At 44.9% G+C, this 17,318-nt stretch overlaps 1 protein-coding gene across 5 annotated transcripts in view; it reads right to left on the bottom strand.

Moving 5' to 3' along the window:
- LRRC8D (leucine rich repeat containing 8 VRAC subunit D) overlaps positions 1-16,385 on the bottom strand; it is a 104,701-nt gene extending 88,316 nt beyond the window's left edge. For 3 of the 5 annotated variants that reach the window (XM_057713550.1, XM_057713535.1, XM_057713499.1), the window contains exon 1: positions 15,651-15,931. The gene's annotated coding sequence lies outside the window, so the exon portion shown is untranslated. Of the gene's footprint in view, positions 1-15,650; positions 15,932-16,109 lie in introns of those variants that run through there. The other 2 variants (XM_057713519.1, XM_057713528.1) reach the window with 1 other exon arrangement.
- Positions 16,386-17,318: the final 933 nt, after the last annotated feature.

The following is a 17,318-nucleotide window of genomic DNA, read 5'->3' on the forward strand; positions in this document are numbered from 1 at the left end:
CACTATGTCAATATAAATTAGGTTAAACATGATCTTAGGTTGCAGCTGAAAAGTATTTAATAAAATAATAAATAACACAGATCCACTGGTCCATCAAACTGTGATGGACAAAAATCTTAACACATTTTTTTCCAAGTTTCCCCTCTCATCCTTCAGTTAGTATGCAAATATGTATGTAAAAAGGGGGCCATAATGACTGATGTACTGCGATTTTAGTGAGCATTCATATGAAAGATTAGCAAGAAACCATAAAGGCTTGACTAAATGCAAATACTTGTACATAAGTCAAGAGTATTCAGACTGTTCCTGGCACATGAACAGCCTTAGGTTATTTACTGACTGTTGATCACAATGTGTATTGTGTAGACTAAACACTGTCCTATAAGACATTTTTCTTTGGAAGGCATGTTTTGTCTATTCACTCTCTGTAGTGGGTATTTCTGCCTCTTTATTAAAAATAATAATAATTTAAAATTTTTCTTTGGGCAGCCAATCCAATGATTTAAAATAATTTGTCTTAGGTCAAATAAATATAATGTTTATTAGTAAGAAAATAATGTTCTTAAAAAGATTTTTAAAATATATAAATATCTGTACAATTACACATTAGGAAGTAGCAAAAAATATGACTTGATAGGGAATAAGTCATACAAATCACTGTCTACCAAGTATACCAATTCTCAACGAGCTATTATAATAGAATCAAAGAAGAAAAGCAATTTATAAATAATTTAAGGTGGCAAAGCTGGAAAGTTTGATTTTCATTTCTCTCCTTTGCCTGCAGTGGGGTAGCTAAGGCAAACTGCATGAAAGAGAAACAAACTGCCTGCAAAATCCAGAAACGTTATTATAAACTTTTGAAAGATTATTCGTCAATTTTTAAACTAAACCTAGCTAAACAAATTCCAACCACTTTACATATATTGACTCAATTATCCCTGACAACTCTAGGAGGCAAGAACTACCATTACCTCCATATTACAGACCAGGAAACAGACAGAGCTATTAAGTAATTTGCCTCAAGTAATACTACTAGCAAATACCAGGACTTAGGCAGCCTGGCTGGCCAGAATCTACTTTTAACCAACACATTTTACTACCAATGGGGCATAATTGGCTTGGGCTTGCTTTCTCCAGCAGGAAAGTTCATGGGGAATGGTCCCATGATAAGGCAGAAGGAGAGAAGTGAAAGGCTCAGAGGTTTTCCTTTCTACAGCAAGAATGTAACCACTGGTTGTACAGGGTCAGGGATGCAGTGCCTGCTACATGTTGCTCAATAAATGAATATTGAAAAGAAAGGAAAAGATATCTGCAGAAGAGTAAACTAGGGAAGAAGGGCTGCTTCCTTACCTTGACCAGAACCCTGGATTGCAAGGCTCCAGGACTGCCTGCCTCCAGCACAACTGAATGAGCAAGGGAAGGGAATGCAGTGAACTCCATGTGCTTTGATCTTGATGAAGCATTTGATACAATGTCCCATACAATCAGGATCCCCAAATCAACTGAAACTTATGTGGCTACAAGAACCACACAGGAGTTAAGCAGGCTGGAAAGAAAAACACTGGATACATCTACCAGTGTGATGAAGAAAAGAACCACAAGGAACAGGATTCAATCTGTATTCAAAAGTAACTTAGAAATTATTCAGTTACAATCAAATTTGCGCATAACATTAATTTGGGAGGTGTGAGAAGGGCAAATGAGGGCAAGCCAACTGACTTAGCTAAATTAACAGAGAGGTGAAGAAAAACAAGAAGTCTGGTTTCATTTTTGTGCTCCCTTTAATTTTCAGGGAGGGGCTGAGGATGCCCATTGGGTAGTAACGGCCGCTAGACCTGAAATGCCAGGACCGAACTAAGTAAAGTAAGCAATAGCAAATTGGATATGTTTAAGATTATAGGACCTTCGGTCTGAACTTCAAAAAGCATGATCCTATTATTCCACACACCATCAGTAAAGTTCCATGGGAAATAATATTCCTTTCAACAAAAAGACTTTGTTAGCAAAACTCAAAAAAATGAAGGGGCTCAAAGGCTGAATTTAGAGGTCAGATGAAAAAGTCAGTGGTGTATGTATAATCTGGCCCCACTACAAATATGCCGCTCAGGCAGAAGGTCATGAGAATGGTTTGCACACACACGGCAGGATAAAGAACACAGAAGGAAGAGAGCAAAAACTTGGACTAACATTATTTTTTTAAGCATAAATTACAATTTCTAATTTTTTTAATGTTGAGAAATTGCTTCTCCCTTGGTAGAGCTGTTTGCCTTCCCAGCAAAATTTATACTTTAAAAGTCAGCACTTGATTTAGAACTCAAGAAACGGAAGCAGAGGTCTGCAACATTTGAAAAAAAAAACACGCCTAACTTCACTCTAGGTCCCAGGAAATGTGCAAGCGAGCATCATCTCATTCAACTCCTCAGAGACTGAAGAACTGAACTATTAGCTCTGTAGCCACCGTGCCCCAGGCAGTGGACTCCACAGCTCAGGAGAGATTGTTGATGAAGGGACAGTCACCAAGGAAATGCTACATGTTCTGTTTCCTTCAAAATAAACCTAAAAAAAGCAGGCTGGGGTCGGGGACTTAGCACATAGGCATAAAGATTAGAGCCATACTGCCTTCTAGTGTAGATATGAATAGGAAATTTATGTGAAAATGATGATGCTCTGAGATTACTTATATCTATACAGAATATACAGAATACATATACAGAATAATAAGCAAACGATAAAACCTAAATAGACAGATCTTCCCCAAGGTTTGATCACTGGCCCCTCCTACGGTTTGAAAATCATCAACACAATGACAAACTCACAATTAGCCTCAGCAAGTCTACAGGCCCTGCTCCCTTATCTGACTGCGCTCAGAATCCCCTGCAGGCTTTTAAACAGAAAGGCTGAGGGGAGCAGGTTGCTAGTGGGCATGGGATGTTCCCAGAATCTGTACCTTTAAGAACTCCCAGGTGACCCTATGTTGCACGCTGGTTGAGGAACCTTTGCTGCAGACATTCTACTCCTTTCTAGACTCTGCCACCATAATCAGTCACATCAGAGACTAGAGTAAATGATTTCCCTTCTCAGGAACCTTTAATGGAATAACCTTCAAAGGCAATGGAATGAAGTCCAAATTCCTTAGCAGGACACTCGAGGCCCTCTGTGATCTGTCCCAAACTACTTTTCTGCCCTCCTTTCCTCCCACATCCCTCAGTCTGTCACAGCACCATTCCCCAAACACATCACATGCTTCTTTTATGTCTTCAGCACTTGCTGCCCCAACATTCCCTCAGCTCTCCCACCCTTCTCTGCCAGTCACCATCTTCCTCATCCTTCAGGGCCGGGCTGCTCAACTTATTTTTCTCTGTGAAACCTTTTCTGATCTTTCCAGCCAAAATCACTCTCCTTCCTCTGAGCAAATGTCCAAAAAAATTAGCTCATACAGGAAATACAGCATATACTCCAAGCCGAGCTGAATTACACCAAACTGCTTACATGCTGGTCTCCCCCTGAAAGCAGGGGCATATATATCTCACTCATTTTTCATACTGTGGAGGAGAGACAGACCTAGGTTCAAAGTTTAGCTATTTCAGTTACTTACTAGTGCCGTAACACTCGATAGGTTATTGAAACACTATAAACCTCAATTTTATAATCTCTGAAATGGGACACACAAAAAATCATCTCTACCTTCATGACTGATAAAGATAAAACAGGAAAAGTGTTTGGCCCAATGAAGACCACCTAAAATGCACCAAAATGATAGCGGTTGTTATTATTTATCAATTTTTGTTTCCTATCCTACATTGCAGACATAGTAAGAGCTCCAAAAGCATTTGCCTTTACTCAAAAAAGAAAAAAAAAAGCATTCGCTTTCAAAGTAATAAGCAGTGACTTCTTAAAGCCCTTTCTCTTTGCCCAATTTTGTTCTGTTATGAAGGGCATTTCATAATATTTCTATTGAGAAGTCATCTCTTAATCCCCTTTCTTTCCTTCAAAAATCAATGTACAAAATTCTAACAAACAAACCCTGTCTGTCCCTCCTACTCCAGCTTGGCTTTCTGCTTTGAACTACAGTAACTGCCTGCAGCCACAGTGCCGCTGCCCAGAGAATTGCCTGCTTCACCCTCACAACAAACAGCACTTTGTAGGCAAACTGGAGGCGAGCCCAAAGTAGGAGGGGGAAAAAAACCAAGGAAAAGGAGTTCAGGCCAGAAACTGACTCGACACCACATTATCGTCCACACTGCAACACAGGTAAGGAGAGAAAGGGAAAGGAAAGAAGCTCAGGTCAATGCAAACCTTCCCAACAACTCCCAAGCATCTAGCTCACCACTCACCCACAGGAGAGACTCCCGAGACTCACATAGGACACGCTGGTCCCCAACTGCCTAACACACATGGCCATCATGGTTAAGAAAATATCGTCATTTATAATAGCTTCTTAACCTCACCAAACCAATCCTATTGCCATTATCACCCCCTCCATCAATTACAGGGGATGAAACCCAAGTCTCGAGAAGTCCAAGGCCACACAGTCAGTATGGAGGCGTGCCAGGACCAGAACACAAGTCCTCTAAGCTCCGAATCCTTGGCCCTTCCCACTGTCCTTTATGAAGTGCGAAAAGTAATTTTTAAAACGTTCTCAGAGGCTCACCAAACCCACTAGCTGTAAAGGTAAAATAGCTTCTGTCCTCTTAAAAACAATTCTGGTGCCGAGAGTGAGGGCTGTCACAGCAACAAGCCCCACCTGCAGCCCTTGGAATGATCCGTTCGGGATCTTAGGACAGGGTCCCAGGAAGACCCTTAGGTTTCTGCTCCTACATGGAAACTGTCTGCTGACAATTCTGTTTGCGCATCTGGTCTGGGGAGGAGGTATTAGGGAAGGAGCATAATTTTCTTTTTTTCTTTTTTTTAAATCAAACCCTGATCCTGAGTTTAAAGCTGAGGTGATGTGGAAAGCAAAAGAAGTGTCTAAAGCCTATTTGTGATCCTTGTCGTGAGAAGAGTACAAGAGGCCCTAATGCAGTCCTCAAAACACAGATTCTGAAGCCGTGACTGCCTATGTTCCGATCACAGCTCTGCCGCTTCCAGCTCTGCGGCCTTGAGTCCCCCGGCTGCTCACGGAGACAGGGAAGTGCAGCCAGAAGGGGAACGGCCTTGCTGTCCTTTGCTACAGAATGGGCTGTTGTGAGGAACACATGAGCTAATATATATAAAGTGCTCCAAGCAGTGCCAGGCACGTGTAAGTACTACCCAAGTGTTTCCTATTATTATTTCCAGAACAGCTTAGTCTCTACAATTGTGTTCTTTTTCAAGTGTATTTTAGAAGAAGGTTAAAGAAGATTTCTTGTACAATTTGTTAATCCATAATGCCCCAAACCAGCACAAAGATTATTTACAAGTTTCACTTCCTGATAGGATCTTCCAGGATTTCCATCTGTGGACTAGAATCCCTGGAAGAACAAACAGTGGAATTTGAAGAATTCTCCTTCCCAGCAACAGTGCAAGTAAATCTGCACCCATTCTCTCAATACTACAAAGGGGCTTCTGCACTGAGAAAACAAAAAACAAAAAAAAAACAAAGAACTTACAGCATTAAACCAACTAACATAGGGGAACATTATAAAAATTCGCTTTATATTCTGAAAGCAACCAAAGTGTTAAACATTTAAAGTTATACCAGCTGAGAAAGACACGGTTCAGATCACACAGGGATGACAATCCGAAGGACTGGGATAAAACCTGCTGATGAATCAAAAGGTTTCTTTCCCAGAAAAGGCTGGAATTCCAGGAACATTGTGCTATCCTTGGAATGATTAAGAGAAAAATGGTTTTAAAAATCCCCTCTCAGGCTAAAAGTCTAGACTCAGCTAGTAATAGAGCTCTGCTAGAATATCACCTCTCTTCTCTTTCAGAGAGGGCCTATGTAAAACAGATTAGACTTAAACAATGGGAGGATTTTCCCTAGAACAGCAGATAAAACTAAAGACAGGAGCACTCGAAGGAAGGGTCACAACACAGGTCTGGGGTCATGCCCTGCCCAGGGGCACCCGGCCAGGAAGAGGGGCTAAAACGTGGCCTGCACAGATCTCCAAGCAGCATGCCTGGCAGGGCAGATACCACTCATGTCACGGGAAGGGCCTGTGAGGGCTGCGCCAAGTGGCGCTGCGCACACCAGCGCCCCACAAGCCAAACGAGCTGGTGTCCAGAGCCCCCTGGGCCTGGGGGCTACCGAGCACACCCCCTCGAACCATGCTGTGCTTTGGGGCTGGGGGAAGAGTGTTGGCTGGTACCATGGAAACATTTTCAGCTTTCTTGGTTTACTTTGTGATGCCAGCTGTTCTGCAGGCGCCTCTTCCTTTCCTCACTCTATATTCTCCTGACATAAATCCCTTCTTTTCCTTTTCACTCCAACTCTCCTTTTGCAGAAGCCACAACACAAGTTAATGTGCACACTAGGAATGGCAAAACAATAGCCCTCGGCCCACCTAGAGATTCTGTGCTATTTCTAAATATTTATCAGGTCACAATTTTCCCTTCTCTTGTAAGGATTCTTTTTTTTCTCCCTCTCCTCCCTATTACCCCCAAATCCATTTTAAGATATAAAGAAGTCTTCCTCTTCTCTTGTCTTCTGGGGTAGATGATCTTTCTTCACACCCAAGTGGCTCTTAGCCTTTGTTCTCTACCTCTGGGCCACCTGCCTCCCACACCTGTATCTTCTCCCACCTGCTTCATTCCCATACTCCACATATTTCTCCCTGAATCTATTACTCCTTAGGCAGGACAACCCCTTCAATGCATCCACTCTGGACAGAATAAACCAAATTTAAAGGGCAGAAATTGTTACCATTACAAGTATGGGGATTTTGTTTTGTTTTGCTTTCTGTGTGTGTGTCCGGGGGGGCAGGGATGGTACACAAAACAATGACATCAAGTTTTGCTTTGTTTCAACTTTTTAAAAGTGTACTATGCTTTTATTTGAATCCTATGCTTCCATGTACCTGGCCAGTAAAGGGCTATCTATCTCTAAGGGCCTAAACTCACAGGCTGTATCCAGCCCACAAAGCTATTTTGTTTGGTCTGCAGGAAGTTCTTTTTAAAATGTTGAGTTAGCTGATCTTTTAAAATTAGGAGATTTTTAAGTAATCCAGATTTCTGGCTAACAGTAAAAAAATCAGATCTGTCAAGACTGGCCCACATTCCCATAAGGTAACAGTTGGCTGCTGAATAGATCTGCTCAGCAGGCCCCCTGAAGACAGGACCTGCATTTTCTGGTTCAGCCCAGGTCCACCGCCCGCACTCCCTGCTGATCACCCTACCCTGAGGCTGAGTACCAGCTGCCATAAGTCATCTCACACGAGGCCCACTTCAGGCAGTGTTTGGGATATGCATGAGACCACAGCTAGTATCTAAGTCTCTCTCTGATTAGTGCAGAAATTACAGATGTAATTATAAGTTTCTCCTTAGTACAGAATTTTCCAGGTACAAATAATTCATAAGGAAAAGAACCTAGGACTAAGCAAAAAGGAAAATGTCCCACAATAGAGAAATACTTGAAACGAACTAAGTTACAGAGAACGGCTGTGTGTGTGTGTGTGTGTGTGTGTGTGTAGGAAGAGGATTTATTTGTGCAAGCTGTGTAACACTGCAGACCATTTCCCAATTTGTACTTTATTATTGGCTAAATGTTAATATGAACAATAAAACCATTAAAGTAGAAACTCTAACAGTGAATTCACTCCACTAAAATGATTATATTTGAGCATAAGTCTATAAATAAAACAGACTATATATCACACAGATACATGGATGTCCATATATATCACACAGATATATGGATATTTATCAATTCATTGTTAACTCAGATCATATGGATAATGATTATGTGTCTTTAATTGCATATATTTGTGACAGCATTTATTCAGCAAACATTTGGACCAAACATCTTAACAAATACTACTACATCTTTATGTATTTTTGTACAGTAGTGTTGTAGGGTCAGATCTAATTAGGAGGAGGGTGCTTAGTGTGTGCTATTACAAGTGGCGCTCTATCACCAATACTGATGATAAAAGAGAACAGGGCTAGAGAAAGCACCAAAACAAGTGACTCATTTCTAGTATCAACTTTCAGTCAAGTGTTTTTACTGACAAGTTGATATTTTCTAAAACCACTGTGCACTGATGAGAACTCTGGCCTGGAAGCCTGCAGAGCTGGGTGTCCCTACAACTCTCTTCAGCCGTGTACCCACGCTTCAGATCTGGTCCATAAATGAGGAGCATGAACTAGACAAGCTGTAAGGTCTCTTTACACCTCAAAATTGGATTCTCATTTTTGAAATGAAATACAAATAGTATTATAAAATGAATACAAAGAAATCTAAGAGAAATGAGAGGAGTACAGTATGTAAGAGAATGAGTTCTGAAATAAAGAAAACTAGTTTCAAACTCTACCTCCACCAATTCCTTATCTTTTTTTTTTTTTTTTTTTTTTTTGGAAAATCACATAACCTCTCAAGCTTCAGTTACCTCATCTCTAAAGTAGGAATAAGCCCACCTTCCACTCGGGATTGTTTTGCAGATTAAAGGAGAATGCATATAAATTCAGGGCACAGGTTTGGACAATCAGTAAATGACTAATAAATAATTATTGCTAGCTATGGGGATTCCATAAATTGCCCAATCACTTCTTGACCAGTTAAGTTTAAAAAAAAAAAAGCTAGTTATATCTGATAATAAACTGATTTTAAAAGCTTATTCAGTAGGATGCCACTGCGAGAATCACAGGGACCATTTTCCAAAGAGTTTCAAAATTCAAACATTTCTTAGAACTGGATTGGGAACAATCAGTGAAGAGAATCTGACTGATGGCACTTCATGCCTAATGTGATGGGCATGAAATCTGTCCTGTCTCCATTGAGTGAGCTTTGCAGAAGCAGTTTCCTGGTGGTTGACACCCTTCAGAGAGAACGCTGTCTTGCACTTCCTTCCTTCTCCCTGCTTTGTAGAATTCACTGCAGTGTTGGTGATCTATTGATGCTGAGATTTAGTGATGGGATTTATGGGCTGCTGGGGAAGTGAAGCCTTCTCTGGCAAAGTTTCTAACTATAATCAGCAAGCAGAGAAGGAAAGTAAAAAGTTTTTTTAGGAAAATAAATGTTCATAATAAAATCTAAAATCTTCCCCACTAGCAGGTATCAAGAGGAGGATATGGACATCTTGAACACCTCAGGGAAGTGGTAATTCCCAGACTTTTGATATCACAGACTAGTAAAATTTCAAAAGAAGACTGTCATAAAATTGCCAGGTTTTAGGTGACCAAGAAATGATACCAAAAGCAATCACTATCCTTTTATAAGAGGAAAACAAAAATTAACCCCTCAAAGTAAGATATCCCAAGATTTTTAAAAAATCCTTTCAATTGAATAAACTTAGCACTAAAATTAAAACTGAGAAGCCTGCTGCATTGTTTGTATCCTCACTTTTTCCACAGGCTGGTGTAACTGTCACTGTGGATCCACTCTGGAAACCGCTGCTCAAGAATGGACTGCACGTTGATCCCTTCATGCCATCCAATCCAGGACATAGTATCTCATGGAAGCACCAAGAGCCACACAGTGGACCATGTGCTGTCTTTGTCATCATCTTCCAAGGACAGAGATGTATCCTTAAAGCTCCTTGTTTGTCTTAACTCCCAATTGTGGGCCTGTCAACCACAAATGTTTCAGAACTTTTCTGAAGGTGTCTCCAGTCAATACCCAGCCTTTCTACACAACTCTGCAAGATGGTGGGTCTCAGTCTTGGCTGCGCACCAGAATCACCTGGGGGTGAAGAGGGCTCTTTTCAAATGGAAACTCCACTCCCAGAGACTCTGACTCAATAGGTATGGGGAAAGATCTAGCCTCAAGTAACCTTAAAACATTCCCCAGGCTGATTCTGATGCCAGCCAGCTAAGGACTAAAAAAAACTGGTACCCTACTGTTTTACATTTATCCTGAACTTATATCTTATGAAGATTTAAGGAATGAACCTCTTCATACATTCCTTCAGGTGTCAAATACCAATGCAGGGCCTGCCATGTGTGGGGCACTAGGAAATCAGTGGAGCACAAGACAGATACATCCCTGCCTTCACCACACTGACAGTACTGGAGCAGACAGACAAGGAAGCAGGCGACTGAAACAGCACATGCAGGTTTGCTGAGATTAGGGGAACAATCCAGGTTTCCTCCATTCCTCTCCTAGTGGTTTCATGGGCTTCAGAGTCATCTCCTCTCAGCTGTCTTCTTCCAGATACTAGAAAGTCTAATATTTATATCAGAAAAGCAGATGGGCAAGGCTCTGTCCTCATGGAGCTTCCATTCTGGCAGGGCTGTCTACCCTTTATAGGTACCATTACATGGGTCACTCCAGCTCTGGTGTCTTGCCTAAAGTCAGGTGCCCATGCTTTGAACAAAGCACAGTAGAAACTCAATTAAGGCTGTGTTTTCTGTTTTGTTGCCAAAATCTTTTTGATGAAGCTTAGCATTTCCTGTCCTTTTTAATCTGCAACAAGTTGGGACAACACTGTGAAAGTATTTTCGAAGCCCTTTCAGGGATTTTCCCACCAAAACAGCATCCTATGACAGCTCCATAATTCCCCCCTTAATATCTGACCTCATATTTGCCCACAAAGAAACTCACCTGCAAATCTTCTGATGACAAACATAACCTAGTACAGTTTCCCTGGAGTAAATCCCCATTGGTTAGCTATTTCACAATTCAGAAGAGCTTATTGTCATCTGTAAACCTAGAAATTCCACTGTGTACTCCTTCTTCTGGATCAATTATGTAAATAAGACCTAAGGGACCCCACTGTTTACACACCTCCAAGCAGAGAAATCTTTAGCCTTAGACTTAGCCTTAATTTGTGGTCTTTAAGGCAGGTGGTCTAATGCCTGCTCCGTCATTATATCACCTCCCTGGGCCTCAATTTCCTCATCTATCTAATTCAAGTGTTGATTACTCCCATCTATAAAATCCTCTCCTTCTATTCAAAAATGATACACTGCATCTTTAATTCCAAGGTGACTTCAACTTTCACACAGCCTTTGAAAATGTAAAAGGGCAGTCTCTAAGGGTTTTCAAATATTTCCCCCCTCAAGAAATCTCACAAATTCACAAAACATCCCTTCTTCTCATAGGAATATCCTTCATCTCCAGAGGATACAGACAGGTTTCCCATGTGGGCCAGCACAGAACTGAGAGCAAGCAGACTGCACCATCTGGACAGGTAACACACCCACAACAGACTGGGGCACAATGGACACTCATAACAAAGAGGTTACACACGTTGGCTATGAGATCTGGAATTTTGTTCTAGCACTCTCTACACTGCTGGATGGCGACCACCTGAACCAAGTAATTTATTTAAATCTAGTTTGCTGGATAGATCTAGAACATTTGGAGAACTTGGCACTAAGTTACCTAGGATTTCTGACCCGTCTGCTTCAAAAGACATCTGAGAATGGTAATTTCCTAATGTCTTCTCGGTGAAGACATGCGAGATCTGATGAGTACGATATTACACCCACGACAAGCTAAAGCTTAGTTCTGGGAGAAAGGCCTGTCTCTAAGCCCCAAACCCCTCTCCTTCCCCAAATGTAAAGCTGTCACTAAGTAAGTATTTCAGGCATACTAGTGGGGTTGGGGGGGGAGGGGGGAGAGGAAAAAGCCTGAATGGGAACCAACTTCATCCATGGTTTTTGTCAATACCAGTTGTTACCCTGTTTACCTCTTCATGAATTTCAAAAGCAACTCTGATTTGGCAAGCTTCGGATTTGCACAGAACATTAGCAATACTCCTCCAGATGTCTAAACAGAATTACAAAGACCCCAGAGGATGGAGTACAGATTTCAGAACCTTGCAACAGACTCAAATAATTTCGAAAGGGCACCTCAGGTGCAAACATTAGCAAGAGCCAAACTCAGTGTAGCTTGGCTATGAACACAATTTCTCAGACGGCCCTAAACTCGGGGCTAATCAACCCTTGGAATTCACCTCCATCACCCAGCACTCCCAGCTCTCAAATAGGACCAGCAGTGCCAAACAAAGTATTAGGTTTCATGAAGTATTAATATAAGTGACTACAAAGCTTTTGACAAAGTCACCCTCCACTCCTCTCTCATGTGATTAGAAGGCAGAATTAAGATTTTAAAGTCTCAAAAGGCCTAAAGACTGGACCAAAATAAATAGGATAGAACTGAACAGGTATAAAGACCAAAAAACATCCACTCAACTTCTATCTCTCACTCACACACACACACACACACACACACACACACACACACACGCACTCTGCATAATGAACACAGGATGCAGCAGCTCATACAACAAATATCTGGGAGTTTTGACTGTCCAGAATCCTATACAGGAGTCTGTGCTGGGCAGTTCTGTAAGCTTAAGCTGCAGTAAGCAGATGCTTGTGCTTTAGTCTCAGGAACCAGGTATGCTACTGTACCCTTTGTGGACCAGATCAGGTCTCAATTACCATATTCAATTCCAGTCATCATAACTCTCCAGGAGAGATGCTGACAAACTGAGAAGACAGAAACCATGTCCCATGCAGGACTGTGAAAAGAACTGGGACTATTATGCTTTGAGAACAGTTAATCGGCTAGAGGGCCAGGAGGGGGACATCATTGTCTCTGCGTGTTCAAAGGGCTGTCCTGGGGAAGTAGGTAGTACCAGAGGAACAGAATCAACAGAGCAAAGTTTCAGAGAGGCAGTCTTCAGCTCAAATAATAATCATACACACAGTCCAAAGATATGATGACATGTCTTCATAAGTACAGAGGTCCCTGTTCCTGGGGATGTTTAAACAGAGGCTGCCTCAGAAGTGTAAGAATTTACTACAGTAAAGAAGTTAGACCAAGACTTCTCTAAAATACCAATTCTAATTCTATGACTCTCCACTTACCCAAGATTATACTGCCCTGCTAGCTCTTCTGCCACGATCTCTCAAAAGTGCCTTCTTCTCTGATTAGAATTTGCCCAGATCCTAATCACTTTAGCTCTGAGCATAGCAGACCTCTCCTAGACTGGCTTCCCAACCTCCATGTCCTTCCTCACATGTCAAAACCACTTCCTTCGAGGCTCATTCCAAGAGTTCACTTCACTTCACAGCAGCCTTTACCTCCCCTGTCTAGGCAGGGTTTCTCAACCTTGGCACTACCGACATTTTGGATGGGATAATTCTTTGTCGTGAGGGATATCCTGCACGTTGCAGGACGTTTAGCAGGATCCGTGGCCTCTACTCACCAGACATAAGCAGCACCTGCCTCCCAGCTAGGACAAGCAAAAATAAAACTGTGTCCAGACATTCCCAAATGTTTGCTGGGAGGCAAAGTCCCCCGCTTGTTGAGAACTACTCTTCTTGAGGCAAATGATTAACAGCACTGACTTGTGGTTCAAGTTTTCCACTAACTAGATCCCCTCAACCTCCCTTCATCAGTCATGTTCTCTGCTCCAGCCAGGCCAACCTATTTTTGACCCATGACACACCTCAAAGCTTCCCCTAATACATGCTCCTTCCCTCTTCCCCAACACACATAACACTCCCAGCTGGCTCCAAACACCCTTTCCATCTCAGTAGTCCTTGGCCTCCTAGACAAATGCAATCTCCTGCTTCTGGTGGTGTCCTCACATGGACCATTTTACTTGCACTCTTAGTTCAAGAACCCTCTCCTTCCTCGTTAAGGCACCTACAAGCACCCACTACTGTGGTTCTCTGCTTTCTGCTAGTACTCAATAAATACTTGCTGGTGTTTCTCAGAATGTCAACATCAGCTCCAATGATACATGAAAAATCCCTGAAATCCCTTACCAATTGCCATTTCAAGAACATACATAATCATGAGCACACACTTTTGACAAAACTTTGACTTTTTCATACTTAGTGCCAACTTACCTACAGCACTGAGATTGAACTAAGTTTGATTTCCAAAATACAGCTACCAAAATAATGTAGCTATTGGGACATGACAAACACAGCAAACTTTAAAAAAATTATTCAAAAAAGCTCTGTACAATATAAAAATTAAGAAAAAAAAAGGTCAAGTTTTGATCAAGTTTTTAAAATTCTGTAAACCTTGGCAGAAAGAAAAAGATACAAATATGGCTCAATACTTTAACTGTTGCATCATACACCACTCCACACGCTCACGGAGAGACTAGGGGACTGGGTCATGTAAGGACAGTTTCCTCTCCACTTTCTAATGTGTTCGGTTTTAATCAACAAAGTACACACTCACACACCCTCAATAAAAAAGAGACAAATCTAAGATAAAATGTTCAAATACATACACCATGCCAACTCAAGACTTTGGATTGCTTTCCCCCCCAGCTCCATGGATTACCTAATCATTTCATGGATTACCTTACTAACCTCCAGACTTTGCCAGGACCTTATTTTACCTAATTTTCACCTCAGGATCTTTCCTATCTTGTTCTTGTATTTTAACAGGGTTTTAGTCAGTTGATGTAGAAGGCAGGAAAAGAGACAACTTGCACCCTGCCCCAGCTGATGGGAGGTGTCTAGAGGTCAGTATTAATGGGCTATAGAGCTGCCTTAAGACCCCATTTACTGGGTATGGGGCAGGGTTCTTCCCACAGCCCCAGAAGCTCTGGCGGGGAAGGTCTGAATCACTGTCATTCTTGGCACTTGGGAGAGCCCTCTGGTTGTTTATGAGGTAAACAGCCCTCACCAGTACTGCAGCCGGGAATTCCCTGTCTGCTCAGACTCTTCCAGCCTCTGGCACAGAACACATAATAAGTGCTCAATAAACGCGGCCTGACTAGCATTTTCTTACCAAAGCTGATAAAGTTTGCAGAAGTCGGCTCTCTCTTTACTCCTGAATCTGTTTCAAAATATGTCCTCAAAGTTTTCCCTCTCCAACAAGAAATATTTTTTCAAAGTCAAGGAGAAGGAAAGGAGGAAATCTGAGAAACAGAAGGAGCCATATGAACCCAAGGGGCTCAAGCTGGGCCCCACAGTCGGCTAGGATTCCCCAATTCCTATTCCCCATGTTCTGCGCACCTCCTGAGTGCTCCCACACTCTCACCTTTGCACTTTTTCTTTCCTGAAACCCTACCTCCCCACCTTCTGCCACATACACCCCCAACTGCGTATCCAAATGGGACCGCATACCCCACCTCTCCCTCTCCAGCAGGGACCTACCTCTCCTCCCCTCGACCTGTGACAGCTCTTCTTTATTGCGGCTGGCTTTTTAAGAAACCAAAAAGACTCATCTCTTTATCCGTAAGGGCTACCCCAAATAAAGGGGGAGAGAAAGAGGAAGGCACCTATCAACCCTCCAGTAACCAGAGGTGATGATCCTCTGAGCAACCACCCCCAGTCCCGCTCCTTTCCAAGCCCCCGGACAGGATTCGAGCAGAAGTCCGGCTCCCAAGTGCCCACGCTTCCAAACAAGCTAGAAGCGGATTATACCGGTACCAAACCCGGAGATGTCCCGCGGCGGCCTGGGTGCACCTGCGGGCCCCCGGCTCCCTCCTTCTCGCGCTGGGGGCGGGGCGGGCCCTCACTTCCCCGCCCAGCCCACCCGGCGCGGGAAGGAGGCGGAGGGGAGGCGTTTCTAGAGAAGTTGAAGGGCTCACCTTCTGGGCAGCGGGCCAGCGAGGCCGGGCACCAAACACCCACCTCCGGGAAGAATCAGCGGAGCCGTAACCGGGTCTCCCCGCCCTTCCGATGGGGCGGAGGGAGGCGAGGGAAGCGAGCACGCGTGGGGGGAGCCAGAGGGAGGCGGTCGCAGGCACCGTCCTCTCGCGGGGCCCGCTCGGCGGCAGCGGCGCTCGCCGCTCCAATAGCCGAAAGCGGAACGATCTTCGGGCCCCGGCGGGCCGAGGCGGGCGCCTGGCCCGGCCCTGCTCGCCTCCCGCGCGCCCCGGCCCCCGCCCCCCCCCCCCACCCACGGCAGCGAGGTCCCAGCCGCAGCCTTCCGCTCGGGCCGCGGCGCCGCGGGGCAGGTCGCCGGCGCCGGGGTGGCGCGCGTGGGCTCCGGCGCGGCTCCCACCGGCACAGCCCCCGGCCCCTGCCCCGGAGAGGCGCGCACCAACCTTGGGGGGCAGCCCGGGCAGCCTGGCCGCCTGGCCCCGGCTTAGGCGGAGGCGGGAGGCGGTGGCATCACCTGCGCTGTGCGGCGGCTGCTCCCGGACGCGCCGGGGCGGCGGAGGCGCGCGGCGCCCTGGACCCTGCTCCCGCGGCCCCGCCCGCGGCTGCCACCTCGAAGCGCGGCGGAGGAGCCGGGGCACCACGGGCGGCGGCAGCGGCGGCGACGGGAGCAGCAGCACATGACTCTGTAACGGGGGGAATCAGACAAAGCGTAACATGGACTCCGGGCCCGTGCAGGCGCTGCAGCTCCGGGACCAACCGCAGCCGGCGAGCGCCGCGACTGGCTCGGCCGCAGCCAATGGGGCGGGCCCGGGCCTCCATGTGATGGCGAGCTCTCTGCCCCGCCGGCTCTCCCGCGTCTGCCGGGGGTCGGGGCGCTTCCGCCGCCGGGCGTGCTGGCCGGTGGGGCGGGGTGGCGAGTTCGGTGGCCCGGGGTCGGGCACTGGCGGCTGGAGGCCGCTGGACTGCGCGCAGGTGCACCCGGCGGGGAGGGGCGGCTGCCGGAGCTCGCCGGCGCCCCAGCGCTCATCAGTACAACGCCCACCCGGGTAGGGCGCGGGGCCCGGCGGCCAGTGTCGCCAGGCGGGCAAGAGGCCACTCAGGAACCTTCATCCTCCTTGGTGCTATGCTGTCAACTAAAACTGATAGTAAGACGGGGGGGTGGGGGGTGAGAGGATGCAATGAAATGGTAAGGGGAAATTTGGGTAAAAGTCATTTTAGCGGCTTCCAACCCTAAGGGGAACGTACTTTCCTGGGATTTGGGGCACACACAACTTTATCTTGGCACGAATAGCTTCCCGGACTCATCTGTTCTGTCTCTGCTTAAAGATACACAAGAGAGTCAGTTCTTGTTTTAATCTGTCTACTCTTCCCCCCTCCCCTCCTGCCCAATTCTTTTTTTTTTTTTTTGCCAAAAATGTCTTGTATCCGAAGCAGGCAGATGAAAGGTTGTCCTTCGCTAAGCAGTGTTTCCCAACCTGATGGCTTTCTCTCTTGTTACTGTTGTAAGATCAAAGTATATTTGCAGCCTTTTTCGTGGGTGGGGAGAATCAGGGGTCAAGAAATAACGCCAGGAGGGCTGTTTGGAATTGTTGGTTTTTAACATGACAGATGGTTCCAGCGCAGTACATCAATAGCTCCTTTTATCTGAATCC

The sequence above is a fragment of the Hippopotamus amphibius genome, chromosome 1 (assembly GCF_030028045.1).
Source record: "Hippopotamus amphibius kiboko isolate mHipAmp2 chromosome 1, mHipAmp2.hap2, whole genome shotgun sequence".
Classification (NCBI taxonomy): domain Eukaryota; kingdom Metazoa; phylum Chordata; class Mammalia; order Artiodactyla; family Hippopotamidae; genus Hippopotamus; species Hippopotamus amphibius.